We start from the raw sequence: 14172 nt of genomic DNA on the forward strand, positions 1-14172 counted from the left end.
TATCCTCTATTGGATATATGATATCATGGCTGGATGATAAATGATATCATATACTTCGTAGTCAATAAAGGATATCATAGACACAATCATAAATGATATCACACCGCCAACAGAGGATATCATCCAACCATAATATCATATAGTCAATCGAGGATATCATCCAATCAACAGAGGATATCATACAGGATATGTATAATTTGTTTGATGATATGTATAACAATGGCTGAACGTCCATTGAAGAGCTCATACTAAAGGTAATAGGTATAACATAACTTGTTCATTTCTCAACCAAAATACATGCATTTGTCATCAAAATGCTCACAATTCAACATACAATCATATGGGACAAACAATTTTAACAATTATACATCACTTAAGAAAGCCCCAATTCGATTTTTTGGGCATTTTTCGAAAAATCCGAGAATTAAACTTTCTCTCTCTTTCGCCATGAATAACCTCGCTTTTTCTCCTTCGCCATTTATGTCGTCATCGTCCCCGTCGCCTACAGGGAGAGAAGGAGATCCACCATTGTTGTCATCATCGTCATCGTTGTCTTTATCGTCCTCGTCATCTCCTCCACCGCACAAACTATTTGGTCAAGCTTGACTGACCCAATAGTTTGTGAATCACACCATCAGTTTCACTGCACCAATATTACATAAACTTCCTTATAATCACACCATCAGTATCTCTTCCTTTTTAACTTTACTTATACATTATTCTCATTTTTAGTTTGACTTTTACTAGGCTTGTAATACATTATTCTCATTTTTAAATTTGACTTTAACCAGCATTGTAATACATTACTCTCCATCCAAACATATCAAATGGTAACTTTGTATTCACATAATACTATTGGGAGTTGTTTGTGTTGTTAATGATGTGAGACGACTTGTTTTGTCTTTTTTTTTTTTTAATTTTTTAATACAAGTATATATATGGTTGATAAGACTTTGACATAATTGACACACTATTTTATTAATTTCAACTAAAAAGGTTAAGCTTATTAAGGTAGAATTTATGATATTATTATAATTAAAAAAAAGTTAAAAAGTAAACATGACGGTTCATTAGAAATTGTGATACTACAAATCTTCAAACTTTATTCATAAGGAGGCACGGCCATGATGACGAATTGACAAGAGGTGTTATTCAAAACTTGAGATCAAATCTCATCTACATCATTGTCTATGTTGCTCTCTCTACATTAAAAAAAAAAACAATATACAAGTTACAACTTTAAATTTCCATTCAGCCAACTTTTGAATGGAACATTGTTACACCACTGCTCTTTGAGATACTCCATCAAAAGAGAATACAGATTTAACCTCACAACCTTTCATAGATAACTTAAATTGACAATATTTGATACAAATTTCATTTGCAATCCATTTAAGAGTGATATTAAACCAACACATCCTCGACTACTTGAGATACAAGGTAAAATCGTAGGGCATTCAAGACGATGATTTCTTCAACAAATGCCTGACATGGCCAAGTTAAAAAGATCAGGCCTGCTACCAAGAATTGTATAGATAGCGAAGGGAGCTCGATGCCACCCAAAACATGAGGACAGATCCCCCAAGCCTTCCGAATTGGTCAGTCCAAAGCCCAGCCATATCATCCCACCGCCAATGACCTCCATATCATCCCACCGCCAATGACCTGAGCCTGCACCAACTGCATCCCAAAATTTCAAACACTCAAGTTGAAATCTTCATGCAGTGTAAAATCAATGAGAATAAGAAAACAAGCCTAGGCATCATATTCCCAGTTTGTGTTGTTATAACGATTACAACATCTGGTACTAATGGCATGATGCTGATGGCATCAACAAATCCAATCCTTCTCTTCAACATAGGCCGCTTTGGTGAATTGCAGATGCAATATGATATATGATAAGAGCATAAAACTCCTCCTTTTCTTCTTCCTTGGACATTTCATGGCAGGCAGCATAAAAACTATCTGATCCTTGTGGATCTCCATGAAAACCTACTACTCTGTAGATTAATTACCAAGAAAAATAAAGAGAGAGGAGGGTAACAAATAGAATTTGAGAAAGAGTTGTGAGATAAAAAATGAGAGCAAGTAAACCATTTATATAGAAAACTTTGACTAGGTTGATGGACTAGGGTTTAGAATACAGCTCAAAAGGATAGGATCACCCCATCTTTTGAGATGGATTTTTTATTACAAGGATAGAATCACCAGCTCATTTTGAGATGGATGTTTTTTTAACAAGCATAGAATAACCCACGTCACTTTGAGATGGATTTACAAAAAAAAAAAAAAAAAAAAAAAAAATCAAGATGGAGAAAAACAATATATTTTACCCTTTGATAATACAGTAATAAAAATGTACTAATAAAGTAACAAGTGTAAATGAGAGAATTGATTTGTTACCATTTATTACATATTTGCTTTAAAACTTTGAGCTGTGAACAATGATATTACCTACCTTAAAAGTATGATTCAATGAATTTGAAACTTTATTCACACTAAGAAAACTGAGAGCAACTCGTCTTCAGAAAGTAATTACGCAAAAAGCATTCTTAAGCTTAAGTATGCTACCCTAAAAAGGCCTTATTACTTGATTGTGATTTTGATGGGCACATGTATTTTGATTAACAGAAGAAACTAAGTAGTGTTTGGTCAGCAATTTATAGGTCTCAGAAAGAAAATTAGGGATTTCAGTATTCGATGACATGAGTTCACTATGTGCGTGCTGGTGCTACGACATCCAGACGTCTAAGGAAGACTCGAAGAATAAGGAATTAAGAACTCAACACAAAACACACTCTCAAGTCTCAACTAGAACCTGAAGCTTCATGATGGGAAACTTTGTAATGTTCTTATTAAAGGCATACACACGTACACGTGTAATTATTCCAAACATTATCCTAGATCATGAAATTAGAGATTTCCGTATTTGAAGACATGAGTTTACTATGTGCCGGTGCTATGACATCAAAATGGATAAGGAAGACTTAAAACACTCTAAAGTCTAAACTAGAACCTGCGCTTCATCAGGTGAAGCTATGTCATGTTTTTATCATAACTCATAAGGCATACACGAGTAATTAATTCTAGATGGTGACCCTAGATAGTGAGACCTCAATCCTAGTAAGCATTTCAGGCTCAAGCTATAACCAATACCCATCAGTAAACTACTTCCACATTAAGGCAACAAGCTAAACCTAATCAAGCCAACGTTTGAGCTCACAAATGTCATTTCCTTTTCTTAAAAAAAAAATTGATACATTGAAAATGCAATTCCAAGACTTTAATTGACAAATATGTCAAACAAGAAAATTTAGGCTTCTCGTTTTTTACAACGATGGACACAAAACTACTAAACTAGAATTGGACACAGTAGCTAAAAATAAATGAGATCGGGAGATAAGATACCTTATTATCCTCTCTTAAAAATAAATTTTAAAAAGGATACCCTACTATCCTCTATCTTCCTTTCTCACACTTTCATCATAGGTGTTCACAAGATGGAGAACAATAAAATAAAATAACAAAACATAAAAAGTACGGCTGTTATCTAAGCAAGAATAAATAAAAGAAAAGTGCAGGAAACAATTTAAGATCACTTGCTTTCAAGATATGTTCACAGTGAGGAAGAGATAGTACCAAATGTATCTGTACCAAGTAAAGATGAACACTGAACCTTAAGCGCCATGCAGAGACATAATGATGTACTCAGATTGAAGAGCTTGGATTACATGGCATGATGTTGAACGGTTGAAGTACAAATGAACATCAGCTTGCCCCCACATTTTTTACTGACAACATAGCAAACATCTCAACTCTTCCTATGCATGATAAACAGCATCTGCAGACAAAAGACAAAACTGTAAATTCAACTCTAAAGAAAGATCTCAATGCTGATCATATGGTGACGTAACTGCCGAACCCATCAGTTAGCAACTCAACACTATGGCAGGATATAAAACTTATCACAAGCAACATTTAGCAATTGCCATTACCCCTTTCTTTTATCCAAATAATTGAACTTATAAACAAGAACAAAAGGTAAAAGACTTCAAAAGGGTGGGTATAAGACTTCTACAGAATGTGATAGTAACTTTATGACAAATAATATACTTGTAGATGATAATACTTTGACTCCTGGTCTAGTGATATGACAACAAACATGAAACCGCCATCAGATAACAGCAGCTGTAAGCCTGTAAGTAAATGAGATAACTTAATTCCCTTTTTTCCTTCCATTTTTTCTGTTCAGTCTTCTCTATAGGGTCATAATGAAGGTAGATTTGTTATCTAATATCTTCTAAAAAAATAATAAACAAGAGAAATTAAATGTAAGATAACCTAGTGTTGTTATACAGGGCAACACGTGGTTGAGTCCAGCGATTTCAATTCACGAACTCCTTTCTGAATCAAGTGTAGCAGTAGTACCATGCCAAATAGTTGACTCTTCAGAAGATATCCTTTCTCACCTTAAGGTGGCCACATTATAAAAGATATCTGAGCAATACTGTAGTACTGTACTCCCCATTTGTTGCACCAAATAGATGAACACTGAACCTAAACTCCATCATGGGCTCAATTTAACAGAGATCCACCCCATCACCACTTCTGCAATGATAAAGAGCTTCTATAACAGTCATGGTTTCATGCTAAACAAATATAAAGAAAATTTTGTCATCGAGCTAGATAACTGATAGCCACTTATACTACTAGATTAAGTAATAAATAATGTATTTATAAAAAAAATAAAAAATAAAAAAATAAAAATCCTGCACAATGAGGTGAAGATATGGGGATAATAACTTGAACGCTATGCCTTCAATATATTTCTTTTATGGGCACTGTTACACCATCAAGTCCATAAGCAACCAGAAGATTATATTGCCTAGTTAAAGCTGAAACCCTCATTTAACAAGAAGATGTAAAGAAATGAACAAGAAAGTAGAATAAGGACAGAACTATAATTTTCAACTCTCAAAGCATTCAAAACTGGTACTGGTAGCAATTGGGCTCAAAGTATCCAAATATCCATCAGTAAGCTATTTCCGCATTAAGGTAAAAAAATTATAGAACCTAATCCAAGCAACTTTACTACTTTAGAACTAACCAATGTCATTACCTTTTCTTCAACAAATTGATATTTGAACAAGCAATAGTGAATATCAAAGACTTCAATACTTGATATCAAGATTTGTAGACAAGAAAATTTATTTCCTTCTTTTTTTACGACAACGAACATGAAATAAACAAGTACTAGAATTGTTTTCGGTAGCCAAAAATAAATGAGATCAGGAAGTAATAACATCAATTAGATACCATATCTCCCTCTATCTTCACTTCTCAGTCTCTTCATAGATTTTTTTTTCATGTATTTGCGAGATAGGAAAAAAACAGAGAGAGAAAAGGTATAAATATTACCTGGACATTTGAGGAAACGTTCATATGTGAAGTGAGGAAGAGACAGTGTTAATTGAATTAAAATTTGCAAGATCATTTCTCATCCAAGTGTATTTGTACCATGTCAAGATGAGCATTGAACCTAAATCCCATTCCATGACATAATAATGTGCTCAGAATTGAATAGCTTGGACATGCCATGACGTTGAAATGCACTTGAACATCTGCTTTCCCCCACGCATTAAAATGAAAGAATAGAAAACATATCAACTCCTACACATGATAAACATCATCTGCAGGCAGTCATGATAAATAGAATTGCATAAAATTAGTCGCCCAAATAGGCAATTCAAACTATCTTATTATTGAGTGATTAATTGAGTAAGTTAAAACATACTAGCATGCACTTTGAGTGAAGATATCACTTGTCAGCATGTACATTTAGATAAATCATAATCATGAAAACAAAGAAGTGAATGCAAATAGGAGAATCACCTAAAAGATAACCTCTTCCTTGGATAGAAAGCTAACAAATTTTGTAGTAGGCTACTCTAAAGTAGTAACTATGAAGTAGAGACACTCTAAACTACTTTAAACAGATTCAAGGATGACTTCTTCCACATGGACAATAAAATAAAGTATAATAATGATCATGATACACATTAGAAACCACTAGAGTTGCAGGGAAACATTTAAATGAGATGGAATGTAACCTATGCAACAATGAACAAATTTATACAAAAGTTAATAATTTGAAACTTTATGGCAGCTATACTTATACCCTATGTTACTTGGACTCTACCAACAAAGTGTTGGCTCACTAACTCAAATTCTGCTGTTCAAATCCTACTAAGGAGGGTACTTGGGGTAGGGATTCCCTTACCCTCCCCTCTACTCCCAAGCCTGCAAATACTAGACCAAAAAAACCGTGAGGGTTGGACAGGGTCCTCTTTACCATTTAAAAAAGAAATGTTACTTGGACTCTTCATTTCAACTCAAGTATCTTTGTTAGATTTTCAACACTCCGGCAAGGGTATGGACATTTGAACACTTTATTTTGGGACTCCGGCAAGGGTATGGACATTTGAACACTTTAGTTTGGGCTAAAATCATATATAGACACTTGTCATACCCTAGTTAAGGACTTGGGGTAACAGAAGCTATACCTTCATAACCAAGGTGCTCATAATTTAGAATGTTACCAGAAAAATACAGGACTTACCATCAAGTCATGGAGCCAGAGTACACCAAATCAATTGTCTTGCTATGCTCTGAGAATGCATGTTAGCCAACCCAAAATCATTTGGGACTAAGGCTTCCTTATTGTAGTTGTGGTGGTTGTTGTTGTTGTGGTTGTTGTTGTTGTTGTTGTTGTTGTTGTTGTTGGAGGTAGGGTACGCCATCAAGTCCACAAATGATAGTCATTAAATATCCTAGGTAAGCTGAAACCTCTAAAAGTCAAATGTGTATAGGTTTGAATAAACATAATATCGGACAAAAGAAGGCAGAACTTTTAACCCTCAAGCCATCATGAGAGACCTCAATATTAATAATTCAGTGACATTGTGGGTTGAATGTGTTTTAAATTTCCATCATTTAGCTACTCTGTCAGCATAGCAAGAAATAAAACCTTAACCGAGAAACATTACGATTTAAGAATAGGCCCTCATTGAAGCTAGCAGCTAGGTATATTCCTCACTTTAAGCTGTTCAATAAGGATGGCCACATAATTCAGAACATATCTAAGAAGAATTTACCATCTGTTGCTCCAAAAAGATGAACTCTGAGCCTATACCCATCCATTAACATAATAATGTGCTCAAATTAAAGGGAGACCGCCTATCAGGCCTAGAACTCATTACCAATAAAATAAATCTCCTTAATGCCACTAAACTTTAAGCTAGAGTGACTAACCTGGGCTACAAGTTGACAATGAACATGTACAACAAACAAATAGCCCCCACATTTCTGATTGAAAATATATCAAGCACCAGCACAACTTCAGCTATGCATGATGCCAATAAATTAATACTCCTCGGAAAATTTAGTCACCTGAATAGCCACATTATCCTTCTGGATTTAATATTTAATAACATGCACTTTTCGATGAAACATTATTATCAACATACTGTAATGCAAGAAAATAGGAGAATCGTATACACTCTAATATGGAACAAAATGACATAAATGAACTAAATAATAAAAAAGATACATCCACGGACTAATACAACATTTTTAAATATAAATGCAGCCATACCAGACTACCAGAGGATAAATCAATGCCACAGAATACAAAGCTCTGATTTCTTTACGTCTAACATCCATTCAAACAAGTCTGACATCATGTAGAGACTTTAGTACAGTTGTTTTTATTCCAGAATCCTCCATACAATCTAAACAGAACATTTATGTTAAGCAAAAATAGTATTCCGTAAATTATACAATCAATTGTTAGAACAAAACCAATTGTCCAAATCAATGCAAAATTTAACTCACAAGATAGTTAATACATCATTTTTAAAATAGGAAGAGTATACACACACCGGTAATAACGAACAAAATCAACAGTAAGAAGAATGATGTCAACACAAAATTTAATTCATTGCCCTCAAAATGTAGCAATACTAAGCAATCAAGTTTTGACCGAACCCACTTGACAATGATACAGAGAAGATGATCCAAATAACATTCAAATTATAGCCCATCAGACAACCATAAACAACTTAGAACACAAAACAACATTCATAGCTCCCCAGCTACTCCACATAACAGTTGAAGTTGTAAACAAATAGTCAGATAGAAGGTGACTTTGCTCAAATTCTTTCACCGAGATCTCTACAAAAAGGCAAATATACAGTCAAGAGCCCAGGCGCCCAGCCCTTATTTGGGGGGTGTCTCTCTTTGTTTGCCATCAATTGTCAGCAAGCCTTTTACACTATTATTTAACATTAAGTACAGACTATACAGTAGATTAACAAGCTGCACAAAGTAAAAATAATAATTTCAGCATAATACTTAGATTTACTACACAAGGAAATCATCAAACAAGCTGCACAAAGTAAAAATAATAATTTCAGCATAATACTTAGATTTACTACACAAGGAAATCATCAAACAAGCTACACAGTGCTGTAAATCTTATGCTGTTCGTATGTTGAAAGCCGCCACTAAGTAAGGCTTTCCCTTGCCGATATATAGATATTCTAAAAAATCCATAGCAGATATGAGCAGGATGAACAACAAGATTGTGTATAGAATTGTTTAGTAAGAATGTAATGGAACCATGATATATTAGCAACAAGTCCATGATTTATCAGGAACTCAATTGAAGAATTGTTACAATTGATCATTTTCCTAGTATCTTAGCTATGAAAATGGCTAATTTAAAAACCAAATATAAAAAAAAAAAGGAAAAATATTTACAATGGCATACAATAATGAAAGTAATTGCATTCAATGCAAGTAAATAAACCAGAGCCAGAATATAAAATTCATAATCATTCATAGACATCGGATCTTATACAGTATCTTGCCATCCTTCAGTGACGATTTTTCTTCATAGGGATTTCTGCAGCTCAAAAATGCTTTAGTTGCTGAAGGATTTAAGCCTAATTTAAAAAAGGAGCCTACTTTCCACAAGTCCACTTTCACTTGAAAATCTAGCAATCAGTCTAAGCGACAAATAAAAAACTAAGTGTGCACATGAATTAAGCAAACATACATAATGTAACCTTAATACCTTATTCAGTACAAGGAAAGCTATGATGGGGTGAAAGGCACATGTCAGCACATTATTATATTAAATGGATTATTAAATCTTTCCAGAACTGATAGATCGAACCAAAATTACAATTACCATAAAAGATGCACCGTGCCTATTCATTTAATGAATGATGCAAAGGAAGACCTTCATTATAAAAGCTGGAAAGCTATGTACCTTGTATTGGCCAACCAAGTTATACTAACATGTAACATGGAAGGGCTTTTCTCACAATTCCTTAGAGCTTAGTGCTGAATATACATGGCTCACAACACTTACCCACGACTCACATCATCTTTGCGTCAGTGATCAATTCACTCTCTTTGTCTCCTTGAAACAAAAACCTAACAATCTAACAGATTTACGCGTAATTGAATGCAATGGTTTAAAATCCTTATGTATTAAATCTTATAATTCTTTATCATGACAGGATATAACAAATCTCAACTAATTTCATTCAGGTCTACTTAAACCCCAACCTAAAAATAACACCTTTTTATAACAAATTTCAATCCATTGCATTTCCTTACTCGATTTTCATTTCTTATCAGATTCTTATTCACAAAAGGCTATAATTAATTGCTACCCATTAACACATTCGAGACACTTAAACCCAAAAAATTCCACAATTTCTATTATACAAACGCGTGTACGTAGCTCACACCCAATACTTTTTTTTTTTCTCATTTAGATAGCTCCAATCAAGCAAATCAGACAAATGGGTAGCTACAATTCTACAAATAAGCCAGAAAAAACCGCCTCAAGTGTACCATCTACATTAAACGATAAACCCACCAACAAAAACCCAATTAATACTACCATAAAACCCGATTAAAACCCAATTTTCAAAAAATAATCATTCCTTAAAATTTGATAAAAATTAATCATCAAACTTTGAAGAAAAAAAAAATTGAAGGAATTCCAAACAAAATTAAAGACAAAGAGAGAATTATTGGGATCACTGCACGCAAAAATGATATTAGTCAACTGGGTAAGACTTTGTGAAGCCACCAACACCTAATTTCATCTCTCTCTCATGAATTTCTTGCATTTGAGTGATTTTGAGTGTCCCAAACAACAAGAAGAGATTCATATAAATAGCCCTTGAAATTAAACTACAAAATCAGAACTGATATCAAATCAATTGAATCTTGAATGATATCAAATCAAAACATACCTAAGAAGTTTGATTTGCAGAATACTAAAGATTGTTGACCTTGAACTTTGCTGGAAAAATCAGAGGGGATTTGATTGGCTTTGATTTGTGCTTGATTTTTATTGAGTAGTGGATTTCTTAGTTGGGATGGTTGTTGGGCTAGTAGATTAGAATCACAATGCCGAATATTAAATGTGAACAACCGCTATTGGGATGACATCAGATCTATTATAATTTTACTTATTATTTTTTTTTATATAATGGAAATTATGGTTTACGAAGTAAGGGTGTGTTCTTTTAAGATTATTTTCAGTTGAGTTCAGCTCAATTCAATCAATCAGAATAGACCCTAATGATTTAATACGGAACACATTTTCAAATCTTAGTGACCACACGATGTCGCCTGTGTAACTTAGTTATGGTTGTGTGGTCAGAGCTATTTGTTCGGTCAAGGATACTCGGCCGGTGCTTTGGTGTGTGTCAACTTACCGTATAATGTGGCTAGCCACACCAAAAAAAGAAAAATGTTACCGCTTTTAATTTTACTAGGGCAGCCAACGCGGAATGGCTAGCCTTTGCAACTTAATTTTACTTGTCTTGTGTTTGCACTTCACATGGAGGAATAAAAGACCGGCAAAAGAATATACTACCTTTGGTTCAATTTACTCGCAACAAAAGAATATTTTATGTCTCACAAATAATACCCCTTTGTTGCGAGTACATTGAACCGGAGGTAGTAGTATTTCTATTGCTCAGACATTGTTTGTTTGTAATCGTGCTGAGTTGAATGTTATGTGTGAAATATCTCGTATATTGAAAAAAATCTTTATTTTACTATTTGTATATGGTGATTCTGTTAATTGAAATACTATGTAGAGTCACTGTAGAATATAATTCTTAGGTTTTTCAATGATAATGCAGAAAAGGAACACATGTTAGAATTGTTGTTTGTTTATTTTCGCAGTGTTGATATTAGTATTACTTAATTGTGGTGGTACAATACGAAATAGAGAAAGAATCATCAATGATGAAACCGAAACGACCAATTCCTAATCCACCACAGAGGCTAACAATATTAAACAACTGCTATATATTGGTATTGTCATTTTTTTTTTTGGCCACAATTTGATTTGGGAATTTTGGGAAGGTGGTGAACAAAGATGTGGAATTTAGTACTTGGAAATGGCAATGATAGTGTGGAGAGAAGAAGTTAAAAGCTTTAAAGAGATGGAGCCATGTAGAGGAGGAGAGAAAGCTCAAATGTGTAAGGAAATATAGACGGGTAAGAACAATTTGAAATTGGACTGTGGGGTACAAAATTACAAATAAGGGTACAAAGGTAAAATATATTTTGAAGGGTAAATAGGGGTACAAAGGTAAAATAACATTTTGAAGGGTATAAAAGTCCGTGCACTATTTATAAAAACAACTTTCTACTTTTTATAAGGTAGGGATATATTATAATTTTATGTTGTAGTTAAGACTTATCTTTTTTGTTATCAATATCTTTAATCTTAATCTATCTATCTATAGTATATATTAAAAGGCGTTCCTAAATAAGCATAAGACACGTGGGACTCTCCTCAATTAACCGAGTCTTTTCATTCACGTGATTAAAAATATGGATTATACAAGGTATGAATCACCCACAACCTTATGTTTAAAAATTAAAGTGTTAGCAACTAAGCTATGATCATATTGCATGTCATAATAAGGATTTCAAACATGGAATTATATGATAACTCGGGGTATCATCCAAGTTTAAAAACTAGATTTATTTATTTATTATTATTATTTTTAACATTGTAAGGTCAACCAGGCCCAGGCCCCGATCAAAGGCTCGAGTCACAAGATTGAAACCTAGCTGGCAATGCCATAGAGGGGGTATGGGTGAGATTTGTTGCTGATGAGGATCGAACCTCGTATCTTGAGGGATGTGAGACGACCTCCCCTAGGTCATTACACCAAGAGGTCTCCCTCCCTCATTAAAAATTTATAATTGAAAGTAATCTTACGATTTATATATGATATTATAAAACTACACATTTATATTAATATTATTAAAACTCAAAGGGACAACATACTGTTGGAAAAATGATGTTGTAACCATGAAAATAATTAAGGAATTAGGGCAAAAATAGAATACTCAATTGTAGATCTCATATAAAAATAGATGTGATGCGTTTTATTGCTGCCCTAGAAGCGTATTTCACCGCCACTGGTATGAGGCTCTGAGTGACGATTGCTTCCCAAGGGTAACACATCTACCTTCCAATTCCATACCCCGATTGGAAGGTTGGAATTACTTCAAGAACTCTTTAGATCTCTTTGGAAATGACTTTGTGTTTAGGGTTTCACAATACTCTGTGTATTTTTTGTCTCCCATGTATAAATTATAGCTTAAGGGTATTTAGAATCTATGAAAAAAAATCAAAAATACGGACGTGCACTTTTACAATGTAATTTTATGTTGTAGTTAAAACTTATTTATTATTAGTTCAAAAATCAGAGGTGTTACACTAGTTTTCACTGACAAATTTTTACACCACAAATATCAAGCCTATAGTTGGACGGATGAGCACTTTAAAACTCAACTAGGATTTGGAATTTCTAGTTTTGTATTATCTTCGCTCTTTTATATTCTATTCATTTCATTTATTTAATTATTTCATATATTTTATAAGTATTGATATGTCCATTTTATATAGTATTTTACCCCTGTCCCTTGGTCATATTTGGTAGTGTTTTTGGCTCTTTAGAGCTACTTTTATTACTAATTTGTGTTTTCTAGAATTTTCGTAGTTTTGGTTGAGTTTTATAGGGAATTGTACTTTTGGAGCATTTTTCCGGAATTTATTAGAGCGACTATGATCATTGGAGGGGCACGACCATCTTTCATAGCCCAAGGCCGGTTAGAGTCATCAAACCGGTGATCAAAGGCTCGACATATGTGATACCGGGGCATTTGGACCAAGTGTTCAAGACCCGAAGAGGAAATCCGGATTGGGCCGAAGAATCGGAGACCGATCGAGAAGTCCAAGATAGCCCAAGGTCATCGCCCGGTGCAAAGGGACTCCGCCCGAAGGCGCGCCCGGCCGAGCGGGGTGGAATATATTGCAGAAATCTTCGCCCGATCTCGTGCCCGGCCGGGCGCGAGTGATGCACCTGATGGAAAAAAGGCGGGCCGATCGGGCGCGTGTTTTGGAGAGCTTGTTTACAGCAATTTTTACTTAGTATCTAATTAGGATTTTATGAGCTTAGTATAAATACATTTTAAGTCGTTTTGCTACGATTATTCTTTTCTCTTAGACTTTCTCTCTCCACTTAGTTTTATTTTCTCTCTCTATAACTCTATACTTTGTTCTTGATTCAACTCATTATTTACGTTAATTTCGGTAACGATTTCTTCTTTATTAATTTCAACAATTCTGTTTCTTTTATTCATCATGTTTTCTTTAATTGCTATGTTTAGTTTAGATTTAATTGTGTGTGAGTAGTTCTCTTTCTATGGTTTGTGGGGATCCATAAATAATATGAAGGGGTATTTTATTGTTGTTGATTATCAATGCTTGATTAATTTCCTATTGATTGATTTAATGCTATGCAACTAGATTTGCGCAGATTTTTTATGTATGAGTTTAGCAATATTAATTCGAGATTCGAGAGATGAGAATTGATGTTTAGGCTTAGTTTCAATAGGCATGTTAATTTATAAATGATTAAGTCGAGATTCGAGAGATGATATTTAATATCGGTAGATTAATTATGTGATTGTAATACGTAGCGAAAGCCCTTTATGATCTGGTTTATTGATGCATTGATGATCGATTTTCATGTTTTACCCTAGAATATTATTTAT

The 14172-nt window shown here is 34.0% G+C and overlaps 1 long non-coding RNA gene across 3 annotated transcripts; it reads right to left on the minus strand.

The window, feature by feature from the left end:
* Positions 1–3244: 3244 nt before the first annotated feature.
* On the minus strand, positions 3245–7477 carry LOC145636353 (uncharacterized). Of its 3 annotated transcripts, none has more exons than XR_014114124.1 (4): positions 6620–7477; positions 5419–5621; positions 4342–4608; positions 3245–3841 (listed from the first exon to the last, which is right to left on the minus strand). It is a non-coding gene; the product is annotated as an uncharacterized LOC145636353 (long non-coding RNA). The 3 variants fall into 3 exon arrangements; XR_014114123.1 differs by having other exon boundaries at positions 5419–5690; XR_014114125.1 differs by having other exon boundaries at positions 4342–4649; positions 5419–5690.
* Between the last annotated feature and the right edge of the window lie 6695 nt (positions 7478–14172).

This window comes from Chenopodium album, chromosome 6 (assembly GCF_948465745.1).
Source record: "Chenopodium album chromosome 6, dcCheAlbu1.1, whole genome shotgun sequence".
NCBI lineage: Eukaryota > Viridiplantae > Streptophyta > Magnoliopsida > Caryophyllales > Amaranthaceae > Chenopodium > Chenopodium album.